This window comes from Zalophus californianus, chromosome 7 (assembly GCF_009762305.2).
Source record: "Zalophus californianus isolate mZalCal1 chromosome 7, mZalCal1.pri.v2, whole genome shotgun sequence".
Taxonomy (NCBI): Eukaryota; Metazoa; Chordata; class Mammalia; order Carnivora; family Otariidae; genus Zalophus; species Zalophus californianus.
In genome coordinates, this window is record NC_045601.1 from 117,419,429 (window position 1) to 117,430,368 (window position 10,940).

Here is a 10,940-nt window from a genome sequence, read left to right on the forward strand (position 1 = left end):
TGGCCAGGGGCTTTCCAACAATACCTGAAAAGGAACAAGTAACCTGATTATAGCACTCTACACCCATCTAAATCATGCTTGAAAACCAAATGTGGAGAGTCTTTGACAATCCACACAGCCATATCTTGTTTCTTACCACAAACTCTGGGTGTTAGACCTTCCTCTTACGGTGGAACTCACCTGCCCCTATGCCACTTCTCACAAGATCTTGAAACCAGACTAATGCTAAAACTATTGAAGTAGCATTATTTGGTGAGGATAACTCACGTTACTTCATCCGCTGGTTGTAGGAAAGAAATTGTTAAGTAGTAGGAACTTTTCGAAGTGACTTTGTCCAGAAAACTGACCTGCTTCATCCTGAAAGAAAGACCCTAGGATCCAGGGTAGAGAAGCAGGCTGAGGTTCAAGGACTGAGTCTTTGGATGCTACTCCTGAAAGAAGAAGAGAGACAGTTCTAAAGAGCTTTACCTTTTCTTTCCCTACTCATCCAATAGGACTACCTTGTACAAGTTTGTGAAGACACAAGGCATTGAGTAATACCAGCCCTCTAGTCTCACTGTCGCCTCCCTAGTCTTGATGCTCTTCCTATGCCTACAAGACACCTTGGTTACCAGCAGTTGATTTTGCCGCTTTGCATTTATCCATGCAGTATATTTCAGTATGTGTCAGTTCCTCACCTTCCTAAAGAAGTAACTGCTCTGCTCAGCCTCCAAGGCCTCTGCTACAGCAGTTCCTCTCTGCATGGCTGCTCTTATCCCACACTGTTCTTTAATCTGAATGTTCACTCTGATCAATCAGAGTCACTCCTTACATTAATTCACCCCACCTGGTACTGCTTTTGCTCATGTGGCTCATGATTGTTCTTTTTCCCCTGCTGTTCTTCTGAATCACATCCTCCTCCTTTTCTGCCTCAAGTCTCACTTCTGCAAATGAGCTACATTTTCAAGTTTCCTCTCAATATTCCAAACTATATGAATAGATCCCATTTCTCTACTATTTTAAAATGTTGTTACTTTTAAATTATAGCCATTTGTATTTTTATTGTAACTTGTAAATGCCTATATTTATCCTTAATATATTATTTATTAATTTGGCAACTATTTATGATTACCTACTTTGAATCAGGACTTTCTGTAGGAACTGAGGAGAGAACACAAAGAATATAAAGTCTCTGACTCATGGGGTTTATGTTCTATGTGTGTTTCTTTTTATTCTGGTAGATATTGATCTTCCTGAGATCTTCATCTTGGTGTTCCTAGCCCCTAGCACACTCCTTTGAACATAGGAGGTGATCAATAAATATTTGCTCTTCGAATTTCACCAATTATATTCCATGCTTGTATAGTTCACATAGTAATTAGCATAATGTTTGACATTTGTTGGTGATCACGTACAATTTATTGTTTAGTTGATACCATTGCATCAAGGAGAAATGAAGGTGGATATTAAGGAAGACTTTCCTTCTCCGACTTTGGAATTGATGATTGGGAAGGTCGTCCCTGACATGCCACTCTCCCCTCCCCTCTCTGCTTGCACATTTCAGTTCCTCACCTTCCTAAAGGTCATCTTGCTTCACAGATTTAACTGCCCCTTTCCCTTTAGTGATTTCCAAAGTATCTGAGTGTGTGCTCCTCTGTCGTCTTATCACTCTTTTTCTAACCCAAAATATTGAAACCCAGCAGTGTCATATGCTCATTGAAGATCCGCATCAGGAGTTTTCCTAGTGTATCCCATGACACTCTTTAGTTGTGTGCAATAATTTCTTACTGTCCTCATTTAAATGTTATACTTGTGACTGCTGGCTAATCTTTTTCTTTATGACTAATGAGCTTTGGATCCTATGTTAGATATTATTTTTGACTTCAAGATCATAAAGGTAGTCTCTAATATTATTTTCTGAAGGTTTTATTTCATTGTTTTTTACACACAGAAATGCATTTCAACTGGAATTAATTTTGTGTATGGTGTGAGATAGGTGTCAAATTTCATTTATTTTTTTCAATAAAGATTTCCAGCTGATCCAGCAGCATTTATTGACAAGACTATGCTTCCCTGGCTGCTCAGTTGAAAACAATTACAGAACAAAAGTGAATGTGCTGTATGAGTTAATTTATGCACTGCTATTAGGCATGTTTAGAGACAAATAACACGTTGCAAAGGTATACCAAAAAGCCAGGAAGTGATTGCTATACAAGTCTGCATAGTGAGTTCTCTTGGTGGGCATGTGAAGAAGCACATGATGGGCTTGTGGGGTGTTGGCCCAATGTTCTGTTTCTTGATCTGGGGGGTTCCATGGATGTTGGCATGATAATAATCAAATAAGTTGTACATTTTTGCTTTATGTATTTTTTTATATATGTGGTCTATTTCACTATAAAGTGTTAAAAATTTAAAATATTTAATTTCTTGACCAGATCCAAGGAATCGCTATTTGTTGAGTTCTATGAGTGGTCAGCATTTTTAAAGGTGCTGGGGATGTAGCAGTTAACTGATAGTGTGAGGTGATACAATATACCTATCGCAATGCTATGAAGATAATTAAATGAAATAAAGCACCTGGAAGTACATAACTCAGTGCCTGGTAGAAAATAAATAATTCAGTGTTTGTTTCCCCTTTCATATATCTGTGTAACTGGAGTTGGGGTTATGGATCTCTTTCATAGTCCCCATCTCTTTTACAAACACACTGAACTGTACATTTTATTTTTTTAATTTTTATTTATTTTATTTGTTTTAGAAAGAGAGGGAGAGACAGCATGAGCAGGGGGAGGGGCAGAGAGAGAGAGAATCCTTGAGCAAACTCCTTGCTGTGCAGGGAGCCCCATGTGGGACTCTATCCCAGGACCCTGCGATCATGACCTGAGCTGAAATCAGGAGTCAGACACTCAACCAAATGAGCCACTCAGGCACCCGCCCCCAATCCTTTTTATGACAGGAATAGCAGGGAGATACCAACATCAGAGCTTTTATTTGTGCTTTTTAATCATAGCCAGGGACTTCCTACATAGGCATGAAAAACCAGGCATCATGTCTCTGTCATTTTAAATGCCTAGTTCCTCCAATCCTCACTCCACATTTTGCTTTATTCTACAGGTACCCTTTCCTAGCTAACCACCTAATCATGTCCTAAGTAATTCCATTAAAGGAAATATTCAGTCTTTCTTATCCACATCTAACTTAGTCATCCTGTCCTCCCCTGACTTCTACCTCAGACTTTCAATAAGACCTTCTGGTCAGGTGGATCTGCCAGAAATAAGTGATGCTGCCTCACTCTTTATCCCCATTGGACACAGAGAAAAACAATGATCTGAGAAAGGATGGAGATTTTCAGCATACCTCTATCTGTCTCTCTCCCTTTCTCCAAAGTGTCTCACCCACAAGCTAACACCTACACCAATACGAAGTCTGATCCTTTGGGTGTTATTTCCAAAAGGAAAGAAAATACATTCTTTTTAAAAAAACCTCAGGTTCTTTCCTTATTCATCAAATACCAGTTTCCAATGCATGTCTGGGAATCCAAAAAAATGCATGGTATTCCTATTGTCCATTCCTATAGGTCTCTTCCTATTGTCGTCATGTTAATCTCTCTGCCCAGTCCCTCAAGACTAACCTTAGATTGCTGTAAGGTTTCTTGGTTAATATTTTTTTCTGCTCCCACTCCCATCTTTCTAAAGGATGTTACTTCTTCACCAATTTTTCAGTGCCTTTCCTAGCATAGTTCAATCCTGCACATCCACTCTGATCTCCCAGCATTACTTAAGGAGGGATCTAAATTCCCACAATCAGGACTCCCTGCGCTCTACCGCCTCCTGACCACCCTTCCCCCACCCCCCAGGCTTTTCACTATTGTTCCTGGTCCCTTGCTAGTTTCTAACCAACCAGAAACATAACCGCTTCCTCCATGTTCTGTCTCACTTCCTCTAGAACTCACATCTATACTAATGCTCTGTTTTGCTGTAAATTGTATATGTTTTTACTTAATTTTAACCATTTTATGTTATCTTGAAAATGTCATCAATTTGTTTTGATTTTTTTAAATAAATGTATCTATTGTAGATCTTGTCACATTATCATATTAATTTTATATGTCTATCTTTACGGTGAGTTTAGTTTCCTTAAAAGTAGGATCTAAACTGTATATATGTATCCCTGGCATTGAATCACAGATCTGTACTTCTGAAACAAATAACGCAACATATTTTAAGAAAAAAGAAAAAGAAGAAGATAGCAGGAGAGGAAGAATGAAGGGGAGTAAGTCAGAGGGGGAGACGAACCATGAGAGATGATGGACTCTGAAAAACAAACTGAGGGTTCTAGAGGGGAGGAGGTAGGGGGATGGGTTAGCCTGGTGTTGGGTATTAAAGAGGGCACATTCTGCATGGAGCACTGGGTGTTATGAACAAATAATGAATCATGGAACACTACATCAAAAACAAATGATGTAATATATGGTGATTAACATAACAATAAAAAAATTAAAAAAATATTGAAAATCCAAAAAAAAAGAAAAATTCTGCCCACATAGGAAACCCTCAGTAAATTTTTTGGGAATTGAATATCCCCAACTAAATAACATATATATATAAATATACATGTAGTGGATTATCAGCTAAAATTTACTGAACTGAATCACTGCAGCAAAAATTATAAGAGATATATATCAGGAATATTTTTCTGATTGTGAGGATATTAGATCTGGACAATCTCCTCCACAAAATTATCTTTTCACCAAAATACTGTCTACTGCTGCCACCCTGTGTGTCTCCAACAATTTCTCCTATGTAGAAATAGATAACCATTTCTTCCTGGAAAATAGGAGTGTGAACTGACTAGTGATGGATAACTAACTGTTCCCAGGATCATGTACCAGATGATTTCTGATGCTCCTGATTTCATAATTCAGTTATCAAGAAAAGATTCTCTGGACGCTGGCTGTTTGGGTCCTTTAGATGTCTTTTATTTCTACTTGCCCCCACTCCTCAATATATCCACAAAAATTCTTATTCAAGTCTGGTATTTCATCAAATTATCTATTTCAGGTCCTGTTGAGATTCTCTCCTTTCTTCACTTCCCCATACCGAATGCCAGAGTCCCTGCAGTAAGAAGAGGTTAACACTGGGGCACCTGGGTGGCTCAGTCAGTTAAGCCTCCAACTTTTGATTTTAGCGCAGGTCATAATCTTAGGGTTGTGAGATCAAGCCCTGAGTCAGGCTCTGCCCTGGGTGGAACCTGTTTAAGATTCTCTGTCTCCCTCTCCTTCTGCCCCTACCCCGCTCAATCTCTCTCTCTAAAAAGAAGAAGAAGGATAAAGGTGGGGGGGGAAGGGGCAGAAGGAGAGGGAGAAACAGACTCCCCACTGAGCAGGGAGCCCAATGTGGGGCTTGATCCCAGGACCTGAGATCATGACCTGAACCGAAGGCAGATGCTTAACCATCTAAGCCACCCAGGCGTCCCCATAATTTATAATTTTCTTCATTAAAGTATGTTGGAAGCAAATGATCTTGATTTTTGTTCATCTGAAAATGTTTTCCTCGTTCTTGAAAAATAGAGTCACTGGGTATAAAATTCCAGGTGGGCAGTTATTTTTTATTAAACATCATGAAAACATCACTGTACTGTTTTTGGTTTTCATTATTGCTGATGAAAAGTCAGCAATTAGTCTAATGTTTTCTCTTTGAAGATAATCTGCATTCCCCCCAGCCCTGCTGCTTTAAGATTTGTCTTAGGTATTCTATGGTTTTACTAGAGTATGTCTAGTATGTTTTCTTTTTCATTTATATTGCTTGATATATTTGGAGCTTCTTAAACATGTAAATTGGTGTTTCCTTGGTTCTGGAAGCTATTTAGAGAAGAGGTAAGCATCATCATCAGTGTTCATGAAGCATTCTTCAATATCCTCAGTACCTGGCGCTAAAGTCTGGCTGGCTGGTTGGCTGTGGCACAGGTTCAGTTTTTACTAGACAGACTGTTGACTTATTATCAGCTGATAGCTACCATGGTTACCACAGTGGAATTTGCACCCTCTGTCCAACGGTGATTGTAAATGGCTACAGGATATCTACATAGTAGTCTTTTTAAGCCACTAGACTGCCTGATGGCACCCCTTTGATTAATGGTAACAAAATTGCCTTTCAAGTTAATAGCTGTTTCTTTCTTTCTTTTTCTTTTAAAGATTTTATTTATTTATTCATGAGAGACAGAGACAGAGAGAGAGAGAGGCAGAGGGAGAAGCAGGCTCCCAAGGAGCAGGGAGCCAGATGCGGGACTTGATCCCAGGACCCTGGGATCATGACCTGAGCCGAAGGCAGACGCTTAACCATCTGAGCCACCCAGGCTCCCTAATAGCTGTTTCTTTTCATGTTTGCCACATGTGCTATCTTGAAGATCAGAACACTGTGACCCTGTTTCTTTTGAGCGTTTTTGTAATATAAACATTATCAAAATATATGATCTGCAGTGCTCCATGTTTGAGATGGGGAAATGAATTGAAGATGATACCAAAAGACACCTCTCAACTTTAGACTTCCCATAGCAGCTGGGATCCAGAGATGCTTCTTTTGAGGAACTTATATAAAAGGTTTCCTTTTGCATAAGGTTTCTTAAGCTAGAAAACCTTTCATTACTACCCTACTGTCAATCTTAGACATAATTTTTTGGGGGGGCCTGGGGATAATATTCAGACACAGTTAAGGGTATTGGCATACCTACCAAGGATATTTTTCTATATTAGATTGCATTCAATCTACATTAGATTGCATTCTGGAGGGGTTCTGATTTTTTCCCTGGGTGTAAACTTCAAATCTGGAGGTCTAATACAGAGAGGACTATCAATTTGTGCCCTTATGAGATCAACCTAAATTTTGCCAATTTTCCTGATTTTATAGTTGGTTGAATGAAATTGAAATTGTAGTCACAATTCCCAACACTTCTTGGTTAGGAAAGCTCTGGAGAGTTTGATTATATCTCTTCACTTTCCCAAAAGTTTTACATTTAGACTTCATAGATGATATTATAACTGTGATATGCCAGAGGTATGCTAAAGATTATGGCACATCACAAATTTCTGCCAACATTTCATGGCCTACTTAAACTTTCTTAAATCCACCTAGAATTTTACAACTCACTTAGTTTAACTCTTTGTCATGGCAGTGATTCTGTTTTTAACTAATAGAGAGGGAAACTAGAGTCACCCTTAGAAACCTATCTATGTAAACACTCCAGTCAATTGTCCATATAGGAGTACAAGAAGGAGTTTGTTTCTGATGGTCTGAAGTTACACGGCTATAAAACTACAGATTAAAAGACCATGGTTAATTTTAATGATATTGCAATTAATACCAGCAATAGCACTGAAGGAAATGTTGACAGTTAAAATAATTTAATATTTAACTGCTGTTCTAGATGGAAAATAAACCAACAGCTATGTATTTTGCTTACATGCCTATAAGACTGATCCTTGTTAATGCTTTTGTGGTTTTCGTAGTTTAGAAATTATAAAAACAGTAAGGATCCCTCACTTTTGGAGAAGCTTACACTTTCTAAGCATCCTTATGTTATCTTCTGCTGTGGTTATTAGAAAACATTTTTTCTCTGGTTAATATTTTTTTTTTTTTTTTTTTACTTAAATGGCCCCTTGGATCTTATTTTAACAATGGACATGATTCATCTGAAAACTTTTTCTTTAAGGTCAGGTACTAAATTCTAAACTCTAAAAACTGAGAGATTGTCACTGCACCCAAATCATCTTTAGCATCTCCAAGTGGAAGTGTAATAGCACTAACTTATGCTCCTTTATTTTGCTTGTGTAAACTATGGAATGAACATATGACCAAAATATGGATGCCAGCAATAATTAGTGGGAGTTGTATGTTCTAATGTTCTCAAAATTGCTCTACAATATTGAAAGAGTTGCTTTATTTGACAGGCATACCGTGTAGGAAGAAATTACAAAACAAAGTCTTTTTCTCCCCCTTTGGGAGAATAATTACCACAAATTTACTTTTTCAGGGTGGAAACTTGCTCATCTCTAAGGGGATAGACTACTGAACCATTAGTAAAACAGCTAACAGAGTTTATTATTAGTTTTGAATAAAACAGACAACATTCCAGGCATGCAACTACAATCAATGCGCAGTTGACTAGTTGACAAAGTAGAATTTTGAAAAATCATCTGGCCGGTATTTGTACTAGATAAGAGGTAAATACTTTGCCACAGCACACTTAAAACATGGTCTATTAAAAAAATAATAAAACATGGTCTAGAACAAAGAGAAAGGAAATAAAACTCTTCCTATATACAATATTAATGACAGGTTTAGGAGAATTTTAGTTGTTCTCCCTGTGAGTACTCAATGGCAAACATTCTGGTTCTAAAAATGAGTGCTGTGTTACGTATTATAAGACACAGATAAGCTGAATCAAAGAATGACATTCAGAAGTTGGAGAAGCCCTGTCCACTGACTTAGATAATGACAGTGTAAAGACTGGCTTCATTCAAAGTTACTCAATGGAAGACATCGCTGATGAGATCTCACTGGTGAGGGTCCTATAAGGTCTGCTAAGTGCTAATATGACCTGTAAATGGCACTGTCTTCTGTCAAGGATACATGTCTTCAATGGTAGAAGAAATTGGCCCTGTTTATTCACTTCTGTTTTTACTATTTTTTCTTAGATAAAAGGACCCTTGACCTACTTCACATCTCTCATAGTCATAGCTTTTTGAGAACTACAGGAGAATATTTTGAGACTACTTGGACAAGTGATGGACATTCTATGGATTGCTGATAACTAGGAGCCGATTTTCCCATATGTATTGCAACTTTTCAGGCTTACCACAAGTGAGTCCCATTCTGTGACAATTGGTAGGACTCAAGACATTCTGTAATGCTACAAATTTCAACCTGTCTGTGTTCAACTAAAGTTTGTGCTTCTGATGTCACCTGTTTGTTCTCAAGACTGTTTTGATTTGTTACCCAACTTTTGCATCAACATGGATGGAACTGGAGGAGATTATGCTAAATGAAATAAGTCAGTTATCATATGGTTTCACTTATTTGTGGAACATAAAGAATAGCATGGAGGACATTAGGAGAAGGAAGGGAAAAATGAAGGGGGGGGAGTCAAAGGGGGAGATGAACCATGAGAGACTATGGACTCTGGGAAACAAACTGAGGGTTTTAGAGGGGAGGGCCTGGGGGCATGGGTTAGCCCGGTATTGGGTATTAAGGAGGGCACGTACTGCATGGAGCACTGGGTGTTATACACAAACAATGAATCATGGAACACTACATCAAAAACTAATGATGTACTGTATGGTGACTAACATAACATAATAATAAAAAAGAAATATTATCAGCATTTCATTAAAAAAATTACCAATGAAAACAAACCTATGACTTCATGTATCAAGAATGGAGACTGTGGAACTTCTGTACGGATAACCACTCTTCTAGAAATCAATTTAACTGTCTTTCTCTCAGGAAATAAGGTCTTACTTGACACTTCTCATACACAGCAGAAGTTGAGGAGAACTGCTTCTCCTTTTGCTTCAGGTGAAGAAGTTCAGCCTAGATACCTGTAGGATTGATGGTTTGGTAGAAGTTGCTATATTGTTTTACCTGAACTTTCCTTATGCTGAATTAATATTGAAGAAAACTGTGAAATATATAATATTTAAAGCAACACATTTTCTTACTCATAAATGTATACAACTACAGGATTTAGGTGATAGTTGCTGGCCTATTCTTTTCAAAAATAAATTTGTATGATTTGTAAATTGTCAAATTTATATGGACGAGTTTTGACAGTGTTCTCTTTGATATTTCAGTATGTTCAATATATATTCTTTTTTTTTTTTTTTTTTTTTTTTTTTTTGCATTTTAATTTTTTATTGTTATGTTAATCACCATATATTACATCATTAGTTTTTGGTGCAGTGCTCCATGATTCATTGTTTGTTCATAACACCCAGTGCTCCATGCAGAACGTGCCCTCCTCAATACCCATCACCAGGCTAACCCATCCCCCTACCCCCCTCCCCTCTAGAACCCTCAGTTTGTTTTTCAGAGTCCATCATCTCTCATGGTTCGTCTCCCCCTCTGACATACTCCCCTTTTCTTCCTCTCCTGTTATCTTCTTCTTTTTCTTTTTTCTTAAAATATGTTGCATTATTTGTTTCAGAAGTACAGATCTGTGATTCAAGTCTTGCACAATTCACAGCGCTCACCGTAGCACATACCCTCCCCAATGTCCATCACCCAGCCACCCCATCCCTCCCACCCCCCAACCACTCCAGTAACACTCAGTTTCTTTCCTGAGATTAAGAATTCCTCATATCAGTGAGGTCATGTGATACATGTCTTTCTCTGATTGACTTATTTCACTCAGCATAACACCCTCCAGTTCCATCCACGTCGTTGCAAATGGCAAGATCTCATTCCTTTTGATGGCTGCATAATATTCCATTGTGTATATATACCACATCTTCTTTATCCATTCATCTGTCGATGGGCATCTTGGCTCTTTCCACAGTTTGGCTATGGTGGACATTGCTGCTATAAACATTGGGGTACATGTACCCCTTCGGGTCCCTACATTTGTATCTTTGTGGTAAATACCCAGTAGTGCAATTGCTGGATCGAACGGTAGCTCTAATTTCAACTGTTTGAGGAACCTCCATACTGTTTTCCAGAGGTGTTGCACCAGCTTGCATTCCCACCAACAGTGTAGGAGGGTTCCCCTTTCTCCACATCCCCGCCAACATCTGTCGTTCCCTGACTTGTTAATTTTAGCCATTCTGACGGGTGTGAGGTGGTATCTCATTGAGGTTTTGATTTGGATTTCCCTGATGCCAAGCGATGTTGAGCACTTTTTCATGTGCCTGTTGGCCATTTGGATGTCTTCTTTGGAGAAATGTCTGTTCATGTCTTCTGCCCATTTCT